Genomic DNA, 24,183 nt, shown 5'->3' with positions numbered 1-24,183 from the left:
TTTTAAATCTGAATCCCCCATTCACATGATGAGAGAAAGACTTCATTTATTACCAATTACAGTGACCTTGTTCACCAGTGATGGAGAATTGAGTACAATGCAGTTTTAGCAACATCCTGCATTATAATACAGACAGGATTAGACATGACAGAAAATTGATCATTTTCCAGATAGTTTAGGCCAGTCACAGAGTAATCAAGCAGACTGTTGTACAATTGATGACACAGAGGTCAGACAGTGCACATAACTAGATTCTTTTTCATCGCACTAGAGTTCACCCAGGTAATTCAGTCATTATGACAGCCAAAAATTCGTGATTGATGAAGTGATTTTCAGTTCAGTTCCAAGACAGCCTACCTCAACCCCACTGCTTACCATTCAGTACACTACTTTTCCATTTGAAGTGAAACTGTCTCACAGTAAGTAATAATTTTTGAGCCCAAATAGCTTTAATAGCTACTCAGTGGAAATGCCAGCTAAAGAGTCATCAATCCAGCTTAATCCTAGGACTGCTTTAATCCACCTCCACATGTGTTTTGGTTTCAAAATAACTAAGCAATAATAGTGGGACAGAAGAACTCTATTAGTGCAACTAATTTTTCCAATTAATTGTGCAATGGTCAGAGGGAGACCTTTTATCTTTATGTTGATTGATAAAAATCAAAATTAAATTGAATTCAAATAATCCAGATCTTCAAACAAGTGTTCAATTGTAGTCTAGGTTCTCTTTCAGTTATAAAAATTTCCTTAAGCTGTACTTTAAAAGATTTTAAATGACTCAGAGGTTAGCAGGATGAGATACAGTGGGAGTTTATGCCTAGCAGAGCAAATTTCAGGAGCACGGGTATAAGAGCATGAAACAGCACACTTCATCCAGGGAACAGCACATGGGAGCCATGCAGGAGACATGGCTAGAGAGATCGAAAGGGCTCCAAAACTGAATTAAGAGGTTGAAAATGCATCATTAAACTATGCTGGTGGTGGTTTTAAGCAAGAAAGAGATGTGTTCAGAAATGCTGTTTTAAAATCACCCTAGATATCATGCAGAGAACTGATTAAAGTGGGATATGTCTGCAAACAGAAGGACCTAGAGGAAAGGCATTGCCCTAGTCCAGGAAAAAAAAACCTTAGGGCTTGAACTTAGGCAGTAACTGGGGAGTGGTTAGGAAGGTTCAAACAAGACTTGTTTAAAAAGTTGAACAGATGAGACTTAATTATCAAGTGACTGTGGGTAGTGTAAAGAGAAGGAAGATTCTAGAATGATGATACCTAAACTTCTGCCTCTGAGGGAGATGCACGCTCAGTTTGAGGTATGAAAAGTTTAAGTTACCTGGCTTAGTTCCACAGGGACAGTTTCAGGAGGCAGTTGAGACGTAAGATCTTGGACTGACATATGAACGAGGTAATTATCAGCATACAAGCGGTAGTTGAAGGCATACGGGTGGATGGTGTCACCTGGGGAAAGCCTACTAGAAAAGAAAAATTAAACGTTAGGACCTTGGAGAACACAGACAAGATCACAGAACACCAAAATGGGGAAGTCGGAAGTGATATGGGTTTGGTTCAGCAGACCAAGCCCTTGGCGCAACTAGAGTAGTAGGAGACTGCAGCCAAAAATTTCCGATCATTCAGATAATTACCAGTTCTACGTAGCAGGGACTCCCCCTAAAACTGAGTTCCTCTGCTGAGTTTATGATCAACCTCTCTATCCAAAACTTTACTTCCTGTCTTTTCCTGAAGCTGTTCCCCTCCAGACGGAGGAGTATCAAAGAAAAGGAAGGACTGAAACGGTATGCAAGCCCCTGTGTCCCTCTCCTTTGAAGTGAAAGGCTTCTGCGTTAGTCTCCCAGGCCTCCCTTGGGTCTCAAAGGGCTGGCTCAAGAGTTAAAGATTGAGAAATGGGAAGACTTAGAAACAAAGGAGAGCTGTTGGGCCAGGAAACTGGTAACAATCTAGACTATAAACCCACCACACAGCTGCATCACGGAACTCTCAGTTCCCTGAAGGATACAGATAAAAGCCTGACACACATTCCTAAGTTGTTTTTACAGGAAGCAGACCCCTCCAAATGAAAACCGCTGACCACAAGCACATAGACCCTAGGCTGGTTGAATCCAGAAGGCTGATGATGCTTGAAGCTTCACCTTGATGCCAACCAATCCGAGAATTGTGCACGAGCTGATCACACCCCCTGCAGTCCCCTCCCTCACACTGCCTTTAAAACTCCTTCCCTGAAAGGAACTTTGGGGAGTTCAGGTCTTTTGAGCATGAGCTGCCTGTTCTCCTTGCTTGGTGCCCTGCAATAAACACTGTCCTTTCCTTCACCACAACCTGGTGTCAGTAGACTGGCTTTACTGCACATGGCAAGCGGACCCAAATCTGGCTCGGTAACGTTGCCAGGTAGCCAAGGGAGGGGAGAATTCAGGTTGGCAGGAGTAATAGCAGTGGCAATACCATCCGGAGGTTGGGTATTACTGAGACATAAAAATGCTCATTAGGTAGGTCATTGTGGAGGCCTTTGTGGAGTTCGGCAATGGAGGGCAGACCAGCATCCTTATAATACATCTGGACATGTGCTATGGGTTGAATTGTGTCCCCTAACCCCCAGCACCTCGGAATGTGATCTTACCTGGAAGTAAGGTTGTTGGTATAGTTAGTTAAGATGAGTTCATACTAGATTAGAGTAATCCCTTAATCCAAGTGTCCTTATAAAACACCACAATCCCTGCAATCCCACTCTTGGGCGTATACCTAGAGAAAACTATAATTTGAAAAGATACAAGTACCCCAATGTTCACAGCAGCACTATTTACAATAGCCAAGACATGGAAGCAACCTAAATGCCCATCGACAGAGGAATGGATGAAGAAGATGTGGTATATATACACAATGGAATATTACTCAGCCATAAAAAGTAACGAAATAATGCCATTTGCAGCAACATGGGTGGACCTAGAGACTGTCATACTAAGTGCAGTAAGCCAGACAGAGAAAGACAAATATCATATGATGTTGCTTATACGTGGAATCTAAAAAAAAAAGATACAAATTAACTTATTTACAAAACAGAAATAGACCCACAGAAAAAAACAATAAAAAAAACTTACGGTTACCAAAGTGTGGGGGGGGGAGGGATAAATTAGGGGTTTGGGATTAACAGACACACACTACTACATACAAAATAGATAATCAACAAGGACCTACTGTATAGCACAGGGAACTATACTCAATATTTCGTAATAACATATAAGGGGAAAGAATCTGTAAAAAAAATATATATATATATATATATATATATCTGAATCACTTTGCTGTACACCTGAAACTAACACAACATTGTAAATCAACTATACTCCAATAAAAAAAAAAAAGACAGCCTAATGGACACATAGGAGAACACCATAAGGATGACAGAGGCAGAAACTGGAGTGGCATGGCTGTGAGGCAGGGAACACCAAGGACTGATGGCCACCACCAGAGGCTAGGAAGAACCAAGGAAGGATTTTTACCGAGTCTCCAAGACAACACGGCCCTGCTAACACCATGATTTTGGAATTCTAGCCTCCAAAACTGTGAGAGGCGTTATTTCTGTTGTTGCTTTAAGCCACGCAGTGTGTAGTATGTTTCCTAGTAGCCCTAGGAAACTGCTAATAGCACTCAACTGGGCTCAAAGTCAGCCTAGGGTAAGAGGGCCATTCCAAACCAGGACATACTTGATCAGCTCTCCCATGACCTCCTGGTCATTGGATGATGTTGTACCTGGTCTCTGATTTCAGCAAAGGGCCTAAGTTCATTCCAGTTAAATTGAAAAATCATTTTTCTTCGTATTTTTAATCACATGATGTCAATAATAGACTTTAAAAGACATAGTCTTCTGGGCCTGTGCCTTACTTAAACTTTGTACACATACAAGGTTAACTGGATAATTAAAGTCATTTCCCAGAAGATTTAGGTCAGAAAAATAATTAACCTGAATTATCTACGTGATAATTTTTTTTTTTAAAAAAAGCATGTGGGGCAGAGACGGTGATATTTTCTCCTGACCCGTATGTAAAAATGCCTCAATTTTCGTGTGATTTTTGACGCATAGACTGAGCTCCATTTGAAAAAAATAAAAATTAAAAAGTTCACATAAGGAACATGCAAGTCTTATTTTTGAATATATCCATTAAGCTCTCAGATGTCTCACTGTTCACATATTATTTTTTCATTATCATCATAGATCTCCAAGCAATGAAGAATATTCTCGTAACTTTTTTTTAGCTAGTATACCATATTTCAAAGTTCCTGGAATAACCTATGTGTTTTTATGTTTGCATTCTTTCAGGAGATGAAAATATATGTATTTCAAGAAAGAAAAAAAAAATATCCAGCTCCTGAGGCAAAATGTAAGGGGAGAACACTCCAACAAAATCTAACTTGCACAATAAATCTGTCAGATCCTTGACAGGCATGTTTATGTTGACCTCGTTCTGTTTGGAGAGAAAGGAAAGGAACTGGTGTTGAATGAAGGTTATAGCAGAATAAAAAATAAACTGGGACACAAAATAGTGACATGGATTTCCCCCACCAGTCAGGACTCCGTGTTTACTATTTTTATTTCATTATGCTTACAAAAGCAAACTGCAGTGAATTTCCCTTTATATTTCTTTAAGAATGAGAAGAGAAATGCTCCTTTCTTTGCAAGTGGCATGGAAGCTGGGAATGCTAATACAATAACTATTTCAATGCTTGATCATGGTTCTTCCTGTCTTTAACATACAACATGGTTTATTTTGACCAATAAAAACCCTAAAGAATCAGGGCATCCTCTGTTTATTGTAACATACAAACAGGGCTATATCACACCTACCTATCCACTCCATCAAAGTCTCTGAGTGTTCATTTGAAGGATTGTTTTATAGGAATATATATATATGTGTGTGTGTGTGTAAATATATATCCTTGTAAGTTTATGTATAGGTACACTCGCAGATGTATTTGCATCCTCTGTTGTGTGTTTAAGGTGTTACATGGACTTAACGATACAAGACATTGTATTACTGCCTTTTTAATGAAACACATCTGGGGTCTGGAACCCCAGACCTCTTCTAATCATCTTAAGGTGATAAAAATGTAGCTATATATAAACAGATCTGGGTTTCACAAAGCATTCCTATAAAAGTATAAAAATACCTAGAACAGTAGCAAGAAAAGAGAAAGAAGAGGAAGGGTAGATCTGATTAAGGATTATTCTGCATCTATGACACTTCCAATATTCACTCAGAGAAGGACTCCATTACTGTCATAATTTTTTTACATAGTAAGGTTGTGACACAAAACATGAGATAAAGCTGGTAATGGAGACAGGTATCCTGAGCTTAAAATGTGGGTTTCATTACTACAGGTGAATGCTGCTTCGGTGGTCTGGGTGCACATGGAAATCGACCTGCACGGCAGCTTCTCCAGCCTCACGGCCACGTGGCCAGGAAGCCAGGCAACCATTAATGATATGGCCACTTGGGTGCCCCACTATTAACAGGCCCTGTGCTGGGTGCTATAGCGACCCAGAGACTTGCAAACACATAATTAAATGCAAACTATGTATTTCCTATGACAGACAGAGACAAAGGCATTTAGGAGAGAAGAGTACTTCTTTGAGTGAGTTGGGGAGATCAGGGAATGCCCTGGGATAACTAAGTTTATTGTGGTGATCACTTTGCAACATATACATCTACCGAATTATTACGTTGCAAACTTTAAACTAATACCATGTTATATATCAACCATTTCTCAATAAAACTGAGAGGAAAAAAAGAAATGCTCTGCAGAAGACTAATCTTCTAGCTGACTTTGAAGGAAATACATGATTTAAAGATACATTTATGGGGATAAAAGAGCAACTTGGGCAGAGGGAATGTGTAAAATTGGGGATTTTAGGAATTACATTATATTATTTTCAATAAATGAGAGAATAAAATAAGACGGTTGCTATGAAACTACTTTCCAAAATCTAATTTTACTATCATGATTAACATTCAGCTGAGATGGCAAGGTGGATCCTCTGAGCTCACAGACCTCATAATTCCAGTTAATTTTCCAGTTTGTTCCCAGGAGCTTCAAAATTCCTGAACTATAAAACTTTGTTGAGACACATAAATGACTTCCAGGAATTTGAGGAATAAATACTGTTAAGCAGGCATCTTCAAATTAATTTCTAAATTTAATGAAATTCTAACAGACGTAGTTAATTTTTAATTGACAAAATATTGTAAAATTAACCTGAGAAAATGAAAGGGCAAGGATTTCTTTGCAATTTTTTTTTTGAAAAAATATGATTGATGAGAAAGGAACTGCTGTCTTACGTAGTAAAATATGTTGCAATTCCACAGTAGTTAAACTCATAAGGTTAAGTCAAGAATAACAAGGTTGCATAACAGGATCATTAATAAATACTTAATTGAAGAGAATAGAAAGAACAAAAATAGACAAACATAGAGCTAAGTAATTTGTATTTGGTAAATGTAACAATTCAAACAGTTTGGGAAGAAAGATGTGTTTATCAATACATTTTGCTACGTCAATAGAGTTCCCACCAAATATATCACTTCAGGACATTCACTGTTTGCAACTGATCTAAAGCAAAATCCATTAAAGGCTTAGCTGAAACAGCGAAGTTGCGGCTACAAGGCAGGAAAAGCTCCCAACCAGCTTTCTGAGAACAGGTCACCTCCAGACACCTGGGAGCATCTTGGACCAGAACATCCTGCAAGCATAAACCCAATAGTAACTCAAGATGTGACAGAACAAAGCCTCAAAGGAAAACAATGGATATATATAGGTATGTAGATGTACATATATAATTTTAAAGCAAAATTCAGAGCTGTACATATTGCTGGAAATGGCTTTGGCAGACAAGATCCCAGAAGTATTTGTCTAGGGAATCACATGGCTAGCTCTTAGATAAACCGGGCTACACACAGGGACCATAATAATGAGAATTACTTGAGAATATTCCATGGTACCTCTGTTTCCCAGTTTTTCCCTCTCCCCTCCATCTCCAAACTTTTGAGTTCCCTTAGGGGCAAGTACCTTGTTTATTCATCCTTGGATCTCTATCCCAGGAAAGAATCTGGTGCATGGTTGGAGACTATGAGAGCCGTAACCATGGTTCTCTGTACTTCCCTCACAAATCTTTTTTTTTAATTGCATTTTACTCTTTATTTGAATTTTATTATTTTTATACAGAAGGTTCTTATTAGTTATCTATTTTACACATATTAGACTATATATGTCAATCCTAATCTCCCAATTCATCACACCACCACCACCCACCCCCACTTTCACCCCTTGGTGTCCATACGTTTGTTCTCTACATCTGTCTCTGTTTATGCCTTGCAAACCGGTTCATCTGTACCATTTTTCTAGATTCCACATATATGCATTAATATACAATATTTGTTTTTCTCTTTCTGACTTGATTCACTCTGTATGAAAGTCTCTAGGTCCATCCACATCTCTACAAATGACCCAATTTCGTTCCTTTTTATGGCTGAGGAATATTCCATTGTATATATGTACCACATCTTCTTTATCCATTCATCTGTTGATGGGCATTTCGGTTGCTTCCATGACCTGGCTATTGTAAACAGTGCTGCAATGAATATTGGGGTGCATGTGTCTTTTTGAATTATGGTTTTCTCTGGCTATATGCCCAGTATTGGGATTGCTGGATCATATGGTAATTCTATTTTCAGTTTTTTAAGGAACCTCCATACTGTTCTCCATAGTGGCTGAATCAATCTACATTCCCACCAACAGTGCAAGAGTGTTCCCTTTTCTCCACACCCTCTCCAGTATTCGTTGTTGTAGATTTTCTGATGATGCCCATTCTAACCAGCATGAGGGGATAACTCATTGTAGTTTTGATTTGCATTTCTCTGATAATTAGTGATGTTGAGCATCTTTTCATGTGCCTCTTGGCCATCTGTATCTCTTCTTTGGAGAAATGTCTATTTAGGTCTTCTGCACATTTTTGGATTAGGTTGTTTTTTTTTAATATTGAGCTGCGTGAGCTGTTTATATATTTTGGAGATTAATCCTTTGTCCATTGATTCGTTTGCAAGTATTTTCTCCCATTCTGATGGTTGTCTTTTGGTCCTGTTTATAGTTTCCTTTGCTGTGCAAAAGCTTTTAAGTTTTGTTTTTATTTCCATTACTCTAGGAGGTGGATCAAAAAAGATCTTGCTGTGATTTATGTCAAAGAGTGCTCTTCCTATGTTTTCCTCTAAGAGTTTTATAGTGTCCGGTCTTACACTTAGGTCTTTAATCCATTTTGAGTTTATTTTTGTGTATGGTGTTAGGGAGTGTTCTAATTTCATTCTTTTACATGTAGCTGTCCAGTTTTCCCAGCACCACTTATTGAAGAGACTGTCTTTTCTCCATTGTATACCCTTGCCTTGTCACAGATTAGTTGACCATAGGTGCGTGGGTTTATCTCTGGGTTTTCTATCCTGTTCCATTGATCTATATTTCTGTTTCGTGCCAGTACCATATTGCCTTGATTACTGTAGCTTTGTAGTATAGCCTGAAGTCAGGGAGTCTGATTCCTCCAGCTCTGTTTTTTTCCCTCAAGATTGCTTTGGCTATTTGGGATCTTTTGTGTCTCCATACAAATTTTAAGATTTTTTGTTCTAGTTCTGTAAAAACTGCCATTGGTAATTGGATAGGGATTGCACTGAATCTGCAGACTGCTTTGGGTGCTACAGTCATTTTCACAATATTGATTCTTCCAATCCAAGAACATGATATATCTCTCCACCTGTTTGTGTCATCTTTGATATCTTTTATCAGTGTCTTATCGTTTTCTGAATACAGGTCTTTTACCTGTATGTTTATTCCTAGGTACTTTATTCTTTTTGTTGCAATGGTGAATGGGATTGTTTCCTTAATTACTCTTTCTAATCTTTCATTGTTAGTGTATAGGAATGCAAGAGATTTCTGTGCATTAATTTTGTATCTTGCAACTGAATCAAATTCATTGATTAGCTCTAATAATTTTCTGGTGACATCTTCAGGATTTTCTATGTATAGTATCATGTCATCTGCAAACAGTGACTGTTTTACTTCTTCTTTTCCAATTTGTATTCCTTTAATTTCTTTTTCTTCTCTGATTGCCATGGCTAGGACTTCCAAAACTCTGTTGAATAATAGTGGTGAGAGAGGACATCCAGGTCTTGTTCCTGATCTTACAGGAAATGCTTTCAGTTTTTCACCATTGAGAATGATGTTTGTTGTGGATTTGTCATATATGGCCTTTATTATGTTGAGGTAGGTTCCCTCTATGCCCACTTTCTGGAGAGTTTTTACCATAAATGGGTGTTGAATTTTGTCAAAAGCTTTTTCTGCGTCTATTGAGATGATCATATGGTTTTTCTTCTTCAATTTTCTAATATGGTGCATCACATTGATTGATTCACGTATATTGAAGAATTCTTGCATTCCTGGGATAAATCCCACTTGATCATGGTGTATGATCCTTTTAATGTGTTGTTGGATTCCGTTTGCTAGTATTTTGTTGAGGATTTTTGCATCTATATTCATCAGTGATATTGGTCTGTAATTTTATTTTTTTGTAGTTTCTTTTTCTCACTTTGGTATCAGGGTGATGGTGGCCTCGTAGAATGAGTTTGGGAGTGTTCCTTCCTCTGCAATTTTTTGGAAGAGTTTGAGAAGGATGGGTGTTAGCTCTTCTTCAATGTTTGATAGAATTCACCTGTGAAGCCATCTGGTCCTAGACTTTTGTTTGTTGGAAGATTTTTAATTACAGTTTCAATTTCATCAGTAGGTGACTGGTCTGTTCACGTTTTCTATTTTTACCTGGTTTAGTCATGGAAAGTTATACCTTTCTAAGAATTTGTCTATTTCTTCCAGGTTGTCCATTTTATTGGCATAGAGTTGCTTATAGTAGTCTCTTATGATCCTCTGTATTTCTGCAGTGTCAGTTTTCACTTCTCCTTATTCATTTCTAATTCTGTTCATCTGAGTCTTCTCCCTTTTTTTCTTGATGAGTCTGGCTAAAGGTTTATCATTGTTTATCTTCTCAAAGAACCAGCTTTTAGTTTCATTGATCTTTGCTATTGTTTTGTTTTTATTTCATTTATTTCTGCTCTGATCTTTATGATTTCCTTCCTTCTCCTAACATTGGGTTTCGTTTATTCTTCTTTCTCTAGTTCCTTTACTTGTAAGGTTAGATTGTTTGAGATTTTTCTTGTTTCTTGAGGTAGGATTGTATTGCTATAAACTTCCCTCTTCGAACTGCTTTTACTGCATCTCATAGTTTTTGAATCATCGTGTTTTCATTGTCATTTGTTTCTAGATATTTTGATTTCTTCAGTGATCCCTTAGTTATTTAATAACGTATTGTTTAGCCTCCATGTGTTTGTGTTTTTTACATTTTTTCCCTGTAATTTATGTCTAATCTCATAGCACTGTGGTTGGAAAAGATGCTTGATATGATTTCAACTTTCTTACATTTACCAAGGCTTGATTTGTGACCCAAGATGTGACCTATCCTGGAGAATGTTCCGTGTGCACTTGAGAAGAAAGTGTAATCTGCTGTTTTCGGATGGAATGTCTTATAAACATCAATTGAATCTCTCTGGTCTATTATGTCATTTAAAGCTTGTATTTCCTTGTTAATTTTCTGTCTGGATTATCTGTCCATTGGTGTAAGTGAGGTGTTAAAGTCCCCCACTATTATTGTGTTACTGTCGACATCCTCTTTTATAGCTGTTAGCATTTACCTTACGTATTTAGGTGCTCCTATGTTGGGTGCATATATATTTATAAATGTTACATTTTCTTCTTGGATTGATCCCTTGATCATTATGTAGTGTCCTTCCTTGTCTCTTGTAACATTATTTTAAAGTCTACTTTATCTGATATGAGTATTGCTACTCCAGCTTTCCTTTGATTTCCATTTGCATGGAATATCTTTTTCCATCCCCTCACTTTCAGTCTGTATGTGTCCCTAGGTCTGAAGTGGGTCTCTTGTAGACAGCATATATATGGGTCTTGTTTTTGTATCCATTCAGCAAGCCTGTGTCTTTTGGTGGGAGCATTTAATCCATTCACATTTAAAGTGATTATCGATATGTATGTTCCTATTACCATTTTCTTAACTGTTTTGGGTTTGTTTTTGTAGTTCCTTTTCTTCTCTTGTGTTCCCCACTTAGAGAAGTTCCTTTAGCATTTGTCATAGAGCTGATTTGGTGGTGCTGAATTCTCTTAGCTTTTGCTTGTCTGTGAAGCTTTTGATTTCTCCATCAAATCTGAATGAGATCCTTGCCTGGTAGAGTAATCTTGGTTGTAGGTTCTTCCCTTTCATCACTTTAAATATATCGTGCCACTCCCTTCTGGCTTGTAGAGTTTCTGCTGAGAAATCAGCTGTTAACTTTATGGGCGGTCCCTTGTATGTTATTTGTCATTTTTCCCTTGCTGCTTTTAATAATTTTTCTTTGTCTTTAATTTTTCCCCTATGCTTACTATGTGTCTCAGCGTGTTTCTCCTTGGGTTTATCCTGCTTGGGACTCTCTGTGCTTCCTGGACTTGGGTGGCTATTTCCTCTCCCATGTGAGGGAAGTTTTCGACTATAATCTCTTCAAATATTTTCTCAGGTCCTTTCTCTCTCTCTTCTCCTTTTGGGACCCGTATAATGTGAATGTTGATGTGTTTAATGTTGTTCCAGAGGTCTCTTAGGCAGTCTTCCTTTCTTTTCATTCTTTTTTCTTTATTCTGTTCTGCAGCAGTGATATTCACCATTCTGTCTTCCAGGTCACTTATCCATTCTTCTGCCTCAGTTATTCTGCTATTGATTCTATCTAGTGTATTTTTCATTTCAGTTATTGTATTGTTCATCTCTGTTTGTTTGTTCTTTAGTTTTTCTACGTGTTTGTTCTCTAATTCTTCTAGGTCTTTGTTAAACATTTCTTGCATCTTCTTGATCTTTGCCTCCATTCTTCTTCTGAGGTCTGGATCATCTTCACTATCATTTTCTGAATTCTTTTTCTGGAAGATTGTTGTTACTTATTTTTTAAATGTGAAAACTTTCTTTTTTGGCCTAATGGCTTCACACATCTCAGGGAGTGTATTGATGATAGCTTACAGGATTGGTTGATGCAGAGACATCACCACAATTTGTGACTGAAGCCAACAAATTAATAAAAGAAACAAAGTCTAGATCTTCATGCAACAGGGTTACCTGGGCAAATATCAGAGGACTTTATCAATCAGGACAAGTCTTAAAAGCAAGCTATGTTTTCCCCCTCTTAACTTAAAAAGAATGGAGATTATGCAATAAGATCTTTTTTGACCCATCTCCTGGAGGAAATGAAAATACAAACAAAATTAAACAAATGGGACCTAATTAAATTTAAAAGCTTTTGCACAGCAAAGGAAACCATAAACAAAACAGAAAGACAACCCTCAGGATGGGAGAAAATATTTGCAATTGAAGCAACTGACAAAGGATTAATCTCCAAAATATACGAACAGCTCATGCAGCTCAGTATCAAAAAAACAAACAACCTAATCCAAAAATGAGCAGAAGACCTAAATAGACATTTCTCCAAAAAAGAGATACAGATGGCCCAAAGGCACATGAAAAGATGCTCAACATCATTAATTATTAGAGAAATGCAATTCAAAACTACAAGGAGGTATCACCTCACACCAGTCAGAATGGCCATCATCAAAAAACCTACAAACAACAAATGCTGGAGAGGGTGTGGAGAAAAGGGAACCCTCTTGCACTGTTGGTGGGAATGTAAATTGATACAGCCACTACGGAGAACAGTATGGAGGTTCCTTAAAAAACTAAAAATAGAATTATCATATGACCCAGCAATGCCACTACTGGGCATATACCCAGAGAAAATCATAATGCAAAAAGACACATGCACCCCAATGTTCACTGCAGCACTATTTACAATAGCCAAGACATGGAAACAACCTAAATGTCTATCAACAGAGGAATGGATAAAGAAGATGTGGTGCATTTATACAATGGAATACTAGCCATAAAATGGAACAAAATTGGGTCATTTGTAGAGACGTGGATGGACCTAGAGACTGTCATACAGAGTTAAGTAAGTCAGAAAGAGAAAAACAAGTATTGTTTATTAAAGCATATATGTAGAGTCTAGAAAAACGGTATAGATGATCTTATTTGCAAAGCAGAAATAGACACACAGACATAGAGAACAAACATATAGATGCCAAGGGGGAAAGGGGGGAGTGGGATGAATTGGGAGATTGGGATTGACATATATACACTATTGATACTCTGTATAAAATAGATAACTAATGAGAACATACTGTATAGCACAGGGAACTCTACTCAGTGCTCTGTGGTGACCTAAATGGGAAGGAAATCCAAAAAAGAGGGGATGTATGTATATGTAGGGCTGATTCACTTTGCTGTACAGCAGAAACTAACACAGCACTGTAAAGCAGGTATACTCCAATAAACATAAATAAAGCAATAAAAAAGAATGGAGATTACATGTATGTGTATTTAGATATAGATACATACATATATACACATTTTCTCATCTGAGTTTTAGAGTGTTTAATAAACCTGAGCCATTTCAAATTCCTTATATAAAAATGATACTGCTAATTTAATACTTCGAAGTAAAAAAATAAGCTCTATTTCCAATAAAAACAGAAGCCTTTAAGAACCAAGAGACATAAATTACTTTTCTCATATTCTGTTCATATGAATGTCCCAAAAGATAAGATTTTTTTAATGTGAGTCTTTCGTGAAAAGAATTTATTTCAAAAACACTAGTTTTCTTCTGAAAAAGCAGCACAGGAAACTAGCAACATTTAATAATCTCCATGGAAAGCTATAGGCTCACAGGACAACTGCAGTAGCCCCTGCTCCCTTCCGCTGTGACTCTCCCTTCACTTGATTTATTACCCACTGTATCAAAGACCTAGGATAATTCCTACCCCTCCAGAGCTCCGAAACAACAGGAGAAACATTTTACTTCAAAGAACTAGAGCTGCAAAACCACAGAGCCACCGAAGAAGCAGTTAGATCTTTATTTCCCTTTCTGGGTGACACATAAGAGAGGAAGACTACAATAATAGCTAACCATTGTGATGTACTTCCCAGGTGTCAGATACTGCTTTTAGTATGGATGTGTATATATCCACTTAATGCTCACTTAACGCTCAAAACAACCCTACAAGGTTCTTGTCATCAGTCTCTTCATCTTATTGTTGAGGAAATAGCGGCTAATAGAATTAAATCATAGAGTTAATGATTGGCCATGATTGGGACCTGGTTACTTTAATTCTAGAGCTGACATTATCAACCAACAGGATCTACTGCTCCACTGGCCCAGGCAGTCAACCATCCAGCCTTTCAAAGCAAAGCAAAAAGGTTATTTTCCTCTGTCCTTTAATGTATGCACATTTTGATCCAGGAATTGAGGCATTTCTATTTTTAGCTGGTTAAATTGCTGAGGATTATCTCTCCCATCAAAATGATATTCCCCATGTGGTTGTACTGAATAAACTTATTAACAGTAAAGTTTCCTCAGGTAAACTTGAGCTTTCACAAAAATAGCTGGCATCCATGAAAGACCACCTTTAATTGGTTTAAGTCACAGCAGGTACAACTGGATATTCAAGGTTTCTCATTACAACCCGAGAGATGAAGTCTCTTTGACCAGAGCTTTATCCCTTCATCTCCTCCCGTTCAGTCCCATTAGTAATTAGACGATTTCCATACCAGGCCCTGGTCAAAACAGGGTCATTCCTATGTTATTTCCTTTCACGAACTGCATCCTTGGCTCCTGCATTAATAGCTACGCTTATTGTGTCTTCACCATAGTTCACTCAGCCAATACTCTCCACAGATCCCTTTAAAAAGAGAAAAAAAGAGAAAAGAAAAAAAAAACCTCTGACACCCGCAAAGCCTCTAGGGGAAAAAATGCTCTAACAATACACACATCTGAATAAAACAGAAATGCCTTTAATATGAAATCAAAGTAGCCAACGTGCATGTGCTTTACACTTTTTACCTTTTTCATGTCCATTTTCTGCCTCTATACCTTTGCTCAATGCTTACTATGTGCCAGACATTGTCTTAGTTACTGTCCTAGGGGAGATAGAAGGAAACATAAAGTTCCTTAACCTTATGAAATTTACATTTTATGGGAGCAAAAGGAAATAAACAAGTAGACAAACATACAAGTAAGCTAATTTCAGATAATAATAAGTGCTGCGAAAAAGTAGTAAGTCCTGAGAGCCCATGACTGGGAAGATCCGGTGAGATGCAGGGCAGTGGAGAACAGGAGGGGCAAGTCTTTCTAACAAGTTGCCTTTTAGTTGAGATTAGATGGGTGCAAAGGATCCAGCGTGGGAAATGCTGGGGAACAGCATTCCAGGCATTACCTTATTCATTCCTCCATGTGGCCCAACAAAGTGAGCATTTCAGAGAAAGGAACACATTTCCCAGTTAAGAACACTAAGCTCTGAGGCATTAAATGATTTACCCAAAGGTACCCACCAGTGTACCCATCAAAGAGGAGGTAGGAACGATGACTCATGGCAGCCAAGCCAGGGCTCTTCTCTTGTCAATTCTCAATAAGAAAACGCCTACCTACCATAAAACTCATGTTACTTTTCCACGTGTGACTTTCCAGAAGATTAAGAAGCGAAGTTGAATGACTCAAAGCTGTTTATCTCAACCCCTTGGGTAACAATATTCAAAGGTTGAATCTTTCTACAAATAAATTGTAGAACTTACTGTTGAACAACCAATAATACATAAACAAGTAGCAGGATAACTTATAATTCTTGGTTTTAGGACATCCTATTTCTGCCATCTGATTAACTCTATTTGCTTTGTATTAATTACTGTTAAATGGGCAATGGTATAACAAGAAATAACATGCATTTTAAATAATAAACAACTTTGTTCATCAATTACATATAATGTGTGGGGAATACACTATAAAGCAACTACTAAATATATAAATGTTGTGTTTATAAACATATTATTTACCTTTCATAAATGATTTATTATATGTGATTTACAAAAAGAAAATTGAATAATAAATTCCTAGTATGCTACGTAGGACCACTTCTAACCCACCGGCAAAATAAGTACCTATTTTTAAGAACCCTCAAATTATATTTTCAAATACTTTAACAACTAGAACACAGATCTTCAAAGTAAACTGCTGTATATCCTCCACCCACAACCCCCTACATACAGATTTACACAAAGACACACACACACCTACCACCTTCCTTCTAAACTATTTTGCTACCTTCAAAAAAGGTAGAGAAAAGAGAGGCCCACCGCTTCTGGAAATATGAAGCTGTAGAAGATATAATAGCTAAAGTGTTCAACACATAATACAAAACCAATAAAAGGTTTTTTCGTGTGTGTGTGTGTGTGTGTGTGCTTCGGTGAGAGAAAAAAGGGAAAATAAGCACAGAGGCATTCTTGAAGACAAAGAGGTCCTTAACATCCACTCAAGGAAGGCACTTGGGCCCCAAGAGAATCTCATTCAACCTCAGTCTGCTACGTGAATGTAGCTCTTAGTCCAAATACACTCGTGGGGTTCTATTATTCTCTGAGTACTCTCCCGAGTCATTCTCTTCTCCATCCTCTTAATTGTAAGGATCCGAAAGTTCCCTATTTTGATAACTGCCATTTTAGTTAGTTCAAGTGAGAACGAGGGTATGTGAAATAAGGCGTGTGGACAGAATTGAAAGTATTTCTTTAATGGTAGACTCACTGTCAGTACATTCCAGGGTCAACCAAAAAAGTTCTCTGTGGTAAATTGCAGAGGTTCAGCACCTGCTCCCCCAAACTAGTTGAAGGTTTCTGCCAAGGCAGTCACTGTTTTGGGAGAAACCAAACCACCCCAAGACAGACCATAGAAGATCAATACACAGATAACACATCCTTGAGGCAAAGTTACTGCGGTTTGAGAAGAATCGGTGTGATACACGTAAAGTGCTTGGACTGTATGTTAGGAGAGATCTGGATTCAACTCTTGATTCTGACAGTTATACCTCCGTGAATTTGGGAAAAAAATTTACTTCCTTTAAAGTTCAATTTCCTCATTTGTAAACGTTGAATAGTACCCCCAATCTTGCCGGGTTACTTCTATGATGAAATGAGCTAACACATAGAAAATGTTTAGCAAAGTTTCAACTACAACATCAGGGTGAGTTCTAAATATAATGTTTAAGTTGCCCAAAAGTGACTTTTTCATTTTTCTTTTTTAGTATTCGGAGAGAAAAGAGTTAACGCACCTGGTTTGAGATGATGCACTGTGTTTACCATTAGAAGTCCCTGAGGGAGAAAGCAAGTGATCTGATCTGAGAGGGTAACTGGACCTTGGAGCAGATAAAAGAATGTTATTTGCTATGAGAAGCGATCTTATCTATTAACAGGATGTCCATGGTTAGGAACTGCTTACAGAAAATAAACCCAGCATGAACGGACTCATGAGAAATGAGTCCATGGAGAAAGTCACATGAACTAGAGTCCTAGACTTCGGCTTTCGGTCAGGACCCACTGTCCTATCTTCCATCACCCATCCCTAAACCTTTGAAAATAGACAGCACACCGTGACAGAGGTAAGGTTAGGTAAGACTGAACTCCATAGGGGTGTTAGTTAACTGGGTTTTAGTCTACTTTTGACACTAGATTATGGACCATAATATATATCCATCGAGTCCAGTTTGCTATTTTCAATATTTACAGATATTTTAAATTTAGTACTCTGTGAAGATGTCAAAAAGAAGATATTCCTATGTAAGAGTGTCCAGCAATATTAGTTTTGTTGTTTTTAGAAAAATTTTAAGAGCTATAATTCAATGACCAAATTTATGAAAAGGAGATTCTGGAAATAATGCTCCATGGATAGACATCCATGGATTTCCATGCATTAACTGTGACTGCTTCCTAAAGTATCTGACTCCTAAAACCAGTGAAACTATGGGGAAAAATCCATTTATTACTTTGTCTTCATTTTCCAATTGAAACAAAAAGACAAAAAGTTCTGCCCCTATTTTCTGACTTCACAAGGATGCTTTAGTCTCCTGATGACAGATTATTATAATTATTTTTATCTTAATGATCACTAGCACATTATGACAGAAAACTCAATGTGAGGTACAGAATGAATAACTGAAATGACTAAAAGCGGTACACTGCTTTACAAAATGTTTTCTTACATATATTATTTCATTTAATTCTCCAAATAGGCCATAAGATAGCTATAAATGTCTTCATCCTGCAGATGAATAAATGAGGCTCAGTGGACATTGCTGGCAAAACCCAAATCCTAAACTAAGGAATATAAAGGAGAGATCTAAAATAATAACATTAACCGAATAATATCAGAAGAGCCAAGGAGAGGGTTTGGAATGGTCAGGACCTGTGAAGGGTCTGCGGTTTTATTCTACTTCCAAGCTAACGAGTAGGCCTGCCATAGTGCCAGGGCTGCTGGTAGGATATGACACTCCTGGGTCAGAGACAAAGGACAGCTGATGACTGCAATAGCTGATCAGAGACAAAGGTCAGCATTTGCACTGGTTCCCCAAGTTCACATTCCCACACAGCAATAGAAAAGGGCACAGGTGACATCTGCACACGTGGTGGGTAGTTTCCAGGACACTGAGGTTAGTGAACCACTCATAATGGGCAATAAGAATGCCTATCCTTTGCTTCGTTTTCTTATTCTACTAGACGGTGATCACGCCTGCCTCTTATTCCAAAGGGAAACACTTCCAAGGCGGTTAACTATACAAATATTAAAAAGATAGTCCAGAACAAAGGCATTCAGCGCTTCTCAAAGCATGAAGAAATGTGAGGCACACAGAGATGATATATTACTTGTTTCATAATCCCCCTCTATTTGCTGACAGAAATGAAATGTAATAAGCAAACAGAGGTGGTAGCAAAAAATGTCATGGATCTTGAACCATTCTGCAGCCCTTCAAGCCTCCATATGCAACCGATAAACAGGCAAACCTTTTCTGCACTGGGATTTATGAAGTTTTTAAAATGTGATTACTAATTGTATAATAAAATGACAAGTAATCTGAGGACTCTATTCTTGTGAGAATGTTCATGGAAATTGACTATAAGATACTGATGAAACAAGCGAAATTAAAATACCAGCTTTTAGATGCCATGGCATCAGCATTTTTTTCATGCCCCCATTTGACATTCCTTTTTTAAACCAGAGAACTAAAAAAAAAGTTTTAAATGACAGAATTTTCCAGCTAAAAACAACTGTGATTTCTCTTTAATAGGCTGACTGTTTCTAAAGCGTCTCATTGAGGGACTGCCTTAACTTGCTGTACTACTTCTATATCAGAAGAACTTCTCATTGAATTTGAATGAAACAACCTTGGGTTAGCCATAATTAATCTCATATTTGATACCTTCCTTTTATTTTCTATGAGCAAGTAACAAAAGAAGCTCTAACTGACTAAAATTCTAAATGCAATGCTGATATAAAATATCCATTAGCAGAAAGGTGGCCTATTTATAATACTGTTAAAGCTGCCGGCACTACCCTAATTCTCAGTATCAAATGACAAGATTACTGGATGACTCTTTACAGCTGATGGCACATGAAATGGCTATGACAAAAGAAGAAAAAGAAAAAACCTAGTCTCCCAGTTGGATTGGTTTACAGAACTATCCCCACTGGCACACTGTGCCTCTTCTTTTGTTAGTTTAATTTCTAATAAATATATTTTTTTAATAATTTCAAAAAACATAATTTTAAAGTTTTACTCATTACCTTAGATGTTCTAAAATGTGAACAAAACCTTAAAGCAAAACAGTCTTCTTCCCTGAAGTGGCAGAGTTTTAGTAGAGGTGAGCAGGAGAGCTTGACAATGGTACCTTACATTTCTTAGCCTCAGGTGACTTCATCCATCTGCCATGGTATCCAGAGTTTTGTTAGAGGTTCATTTCATTGAACTGTGATTTTGGGTATCTAAGGTCTTATTTCAAGGCACCTTCTCTTTGGATACTTAGTCACCAGATTGTCCCTGAAAAGAATGAGGCATGTACATTTTGAAAAGGGGTATATTTTTAGGGAAAGGCAGATATATAGCAGATACCTTTTTCTTTCCGTCCACTATCTATGTAGATAAATCTGCAGGAACACACAGTCAAGACCTCAGTACTTGGAGACCATGAAGAATGAAAAGAATATGTTCCTCTGGTGAAATGAACAAGCATACCCTCTGCTCTCCCTGCAGTATCATGGTGGGGGAAACAGACATGTAACCCCAGTAAAGAATAAGGAGATAACACAACCAGGGTCAACAGACAATGCCATTAATTCTCAGCTGGAGACAACCACGGCGCACAGCAGTAGTAGTTGAGAAACTGAAAAAGCAGGAGAGCAACAGTTCCACGGAGCACGACAGAACGGAATATTCAGTGAGGTTTCCAAAGGCGCGAAAACCGTGAGGCAAAAATCATACAGCTGTGTGAAGCTCCAGGATCAACGTGTGCATAAAGCAAATGCATTCTGAGGACAGAAGTAAGCGATGCGTTCTCTCTGTCTCTATGTGGTTTCCTCACTTAATGTCTTTTAGCTAAAAGCTGTTTATGTACATTCAGGACATGACGTCTTGTCCTGTATTTCAGATGGTTTCAGAACAACAGCAAATATTTTTTAGCATTATCTATGTGCTGGGCCCTCTTCTAAGCGCTTTAAATATATTACATCGTTTATGCCTCACGATAATCCTGTGAAGTAAATACCATGACGGTCATCCTTAACTTTATGGATGAAGGAACTGAGAAACAAGGATATTTAGTAAATTGTCCCAAATCATCCAACTAGTGAGTGGTACAACTGGGATTCAAACCCAACCTGTCTGGCAGCAAAGCCCATGGGTTAATCACTGAAAATATTCCCTGTTTAGGGACTGTTTAGAAATAAGAAATTATCACAGCAAGGAGTTCATGAAATTGATTACTGCAGAAAATTTATTATCATGTGCACAGCCTGACAGGCTAGTACACAGATATAAATACATATTCATATGTATACCTGTATGTGAATTTATTTCACCCATATCTTCCCAAATATAAAGAGGAAGTCAGTTGTTCTTTAAGAGAAACTGATGGAATTCACTTGTGTCTACAAATTCAGGCTTTGCAAGAACTTCGAAAAGATGCAAACGCTTTTTAAAAATTCTTCTTCCAGTATATAAATATCAAGTATTTTTCTTTGCAGACTTTTTAATACACCAAGGACATACTGCTGTTCCCAAAACACACACATTTGTACATACATATATCCTGCATCTGGCACACTAGAATAATGTCAACTGTGTTTACTTCAATAATTACCTTCAAACAAACACATGTAGTGATTTTATCTGAATGTCAGCTCCCACATGGCACTTTTCTTGTCTAGCTAAGGCCTTGAGGAAATAAATTAATGGATCAAAACCTGGGAAAATGCTAATCCAGCCCCTGAAACATTTAGGGGAACTAAGATTTCCCCAGAGATATCACATTCTTCTTTTCAAATAACACTCACAGTAAAAAGTTAAATCATATACAAGGCAACGGTCATTTGAAATGACAATGTGTTACATATCCCATAAACCAGTAAGAAGTTATTACTAACATGGAAATAAAGTAAATTTTTATCTAGACCAAAGATACAGATTTTTGTATCTGTATCTTTACAAAATACAAGTGTCTAACAACTGATGGGAACATAGTGCATAGCACAGCGAACTCTACCTAATGTACTGTGATAACCTAAATGGGAGGGAAGTCCAAAAGGGAGGGGATATCTATATGTGTATGGTTGATTCATCTTGTTGTGCAGTGGAGGCTAGCACAACATTGTAAAGTAACCATACTCCAATAAAAATTAATTTAAAAAATAATTTAAAAAATTTAAAAAAAACCCAAAATACAAGTATCTAGATCCTCGCTCAGAGATTCTGATTTAATTAGTCCTGGATGGGGCTGAGGCACCCTGGATGTCTTATCTCCTCTGGGCATTTCTCATGTCCAGTCCAGGTTGAGAACTATTGCTTTTAAAGGAGTAGTTATGTGGACATATGACCTTATGCCCTAAGGAATCATTAGCTATTGTACTTAGGGGTCAGAGTTAATGTAGAAAGCTGGCTGAATAGTACTTACGGACCATGATCATGACATACGAGTGATTAACATTTTGAGGGTCTTACCTAGTTCCTTTTAAGCAAGAGTTTGACTTTGTTGCAAATATAAGCATCTATAGTCCAGCCAAGTAACCATGAACTCACGTTAATACCTCTCAGTGACTTCCCAAATTTTACATGACAGGGTCCAAAGCTCTAAGTGCAGCAGGATGTGGGGTCACCCCTGTGACCTCGTCTACCACCTCACCTCTCCTCACAGCATGCGTGCTCTTGGCAGCCCAGTGGAGGGGCAGTTCCCCAGCACTCAGGCCACTTCAGGGCTCCATGCCTTTGCATGAACTGATCCCTATGGACGGGTGATCTAAGTTTCCAAAGTAATTGTGAATATAAATATGTATTTTCACAAGTTAACACTTACCAGCATTTATTTTTTTATTGTAAATTGGATTTGCTTTAGCCAGGATAGATCCTAATATCCGAGCACAGGTGGAAAGGGTCAGATGAGATAGGACCCAGGCTGATAGACTCTAGCGAGCCTTAGCTGCACCACCTAGATTAGACATCTCCTCTGAGCTGCGCCAAGAGAGACAGATGAGTGATGGTCTGGATCCTGCTCTTCTCAGCTTTGGCAGCTAAGTGATAGACATCACTTCCGTCTACAGTCTAATGGCCAAAATGAGTCAAATAGCCCCACCTCACTCTGGTGGGCGGGGACATGTGAGAGACTGGACACTTTAAACAACTGAGCATGACTGCATTGATAAGTTAGTGATGGCTTTATAAGACCAGAGGAGGGATTCAACATGTGTTTCATGACCCATAATTAAAAAGCTGGAGATGAACTGATTTTACTTAGAGCAATTAGTATGATAATTTCATCTCTAGCTAACTGGGTACCACAATTCCAAACACAGAAACAGGCATATTATTTGGAAAAAAAAAAAATATATATATATATATTTTTTTTGCTGATTATATACAAATATATACAAAATATATACATTTTGCTGATTATGAAATTATCTATGATTAGAATATTATGTTAAGAGGACCAAGGTTCCAATTTAGTCACTATAGGAGCCAAGAGTTTCAGACGCTGCGCCTCTAAGTCCAGCCAATCTAACCCACACCCAGCATCTGATAACCATGGGAGAGCCCGGTCGTATCACTACAAATCTCTCAATGTCATTGCCAACAGCTTAAAGTACATGCTGTACTCTGAGTAATTTGTGTTTACCGGGACACTTAGAACCACTGATCTAATTATTTTATCATCAATCTGTGCCTTAAAGACCCCAAAAAATTCATTCCAGAGCCCTTCATTACTCATTCATTACTTTGCTCACTGCTTGGGCTATTTTTCATAGCAGAAAAATTACTCTAAAAATAAGATTTTCCTTTCTGAAATACATTTGTAAAATTGGATATCTATGTTTATAAGTGCCTGGTTCATTAAATATAATTTTATAATATATAATTTTTTAGACACTTAAGACCAAAGAAAATTTTTCTCAAAGGAGTTTTGAGATTAATATATTTCAGATTTTAAAACCACCTCAGTTCTTCACCACAAACAGAACAGTTATATATTTATGTATACATATATATACATATATAACTGTTATATATATATAAAACAGTCATTATGTGCATATATGAAACAACATACCAACAAACCTTTCCTGTATAGTTACTTAGATTAGCCATTGAGAGTACAAGTATCGAATTTTTTTTTTTGATTTACTGGTATACATGAAATGCCAACGTGCAATTTGTAAAGTACACTGGATCATTATTAATCGAAACATTTAACTGATTTTAATGTAAAATGACCTGTGGCTAGTGGACATTATGGATTCAATAAATTTTTTAAAAACCTGGTGCCATACCTTATGGAAAATTCATAGGCTGATTAGTTTCCATACAAAACAGGTTTCTGATGAGAAAATGAAAAGGAAAGAAGAAATTTTTCTTTAGTGGACAAAATCA

Source organism: Balaenoptera musculus, chromosome 1 (assembly GCF_009873245.2).
Source record: "Balaenoptera musculus isolate JJ_BM4_2016_0621 chromosome 1, mBalMus1.pri.v3, whole genome shotgun sequence".
NCBI lineage: Eukaryota > Metazoa > Chordata > Mammalia > Artiodactyla > Balaenopteridae > Balaenoptera > Balaenoptera musculus.
Note: the sequence above shows the minus strand (reverse complement) of the source record.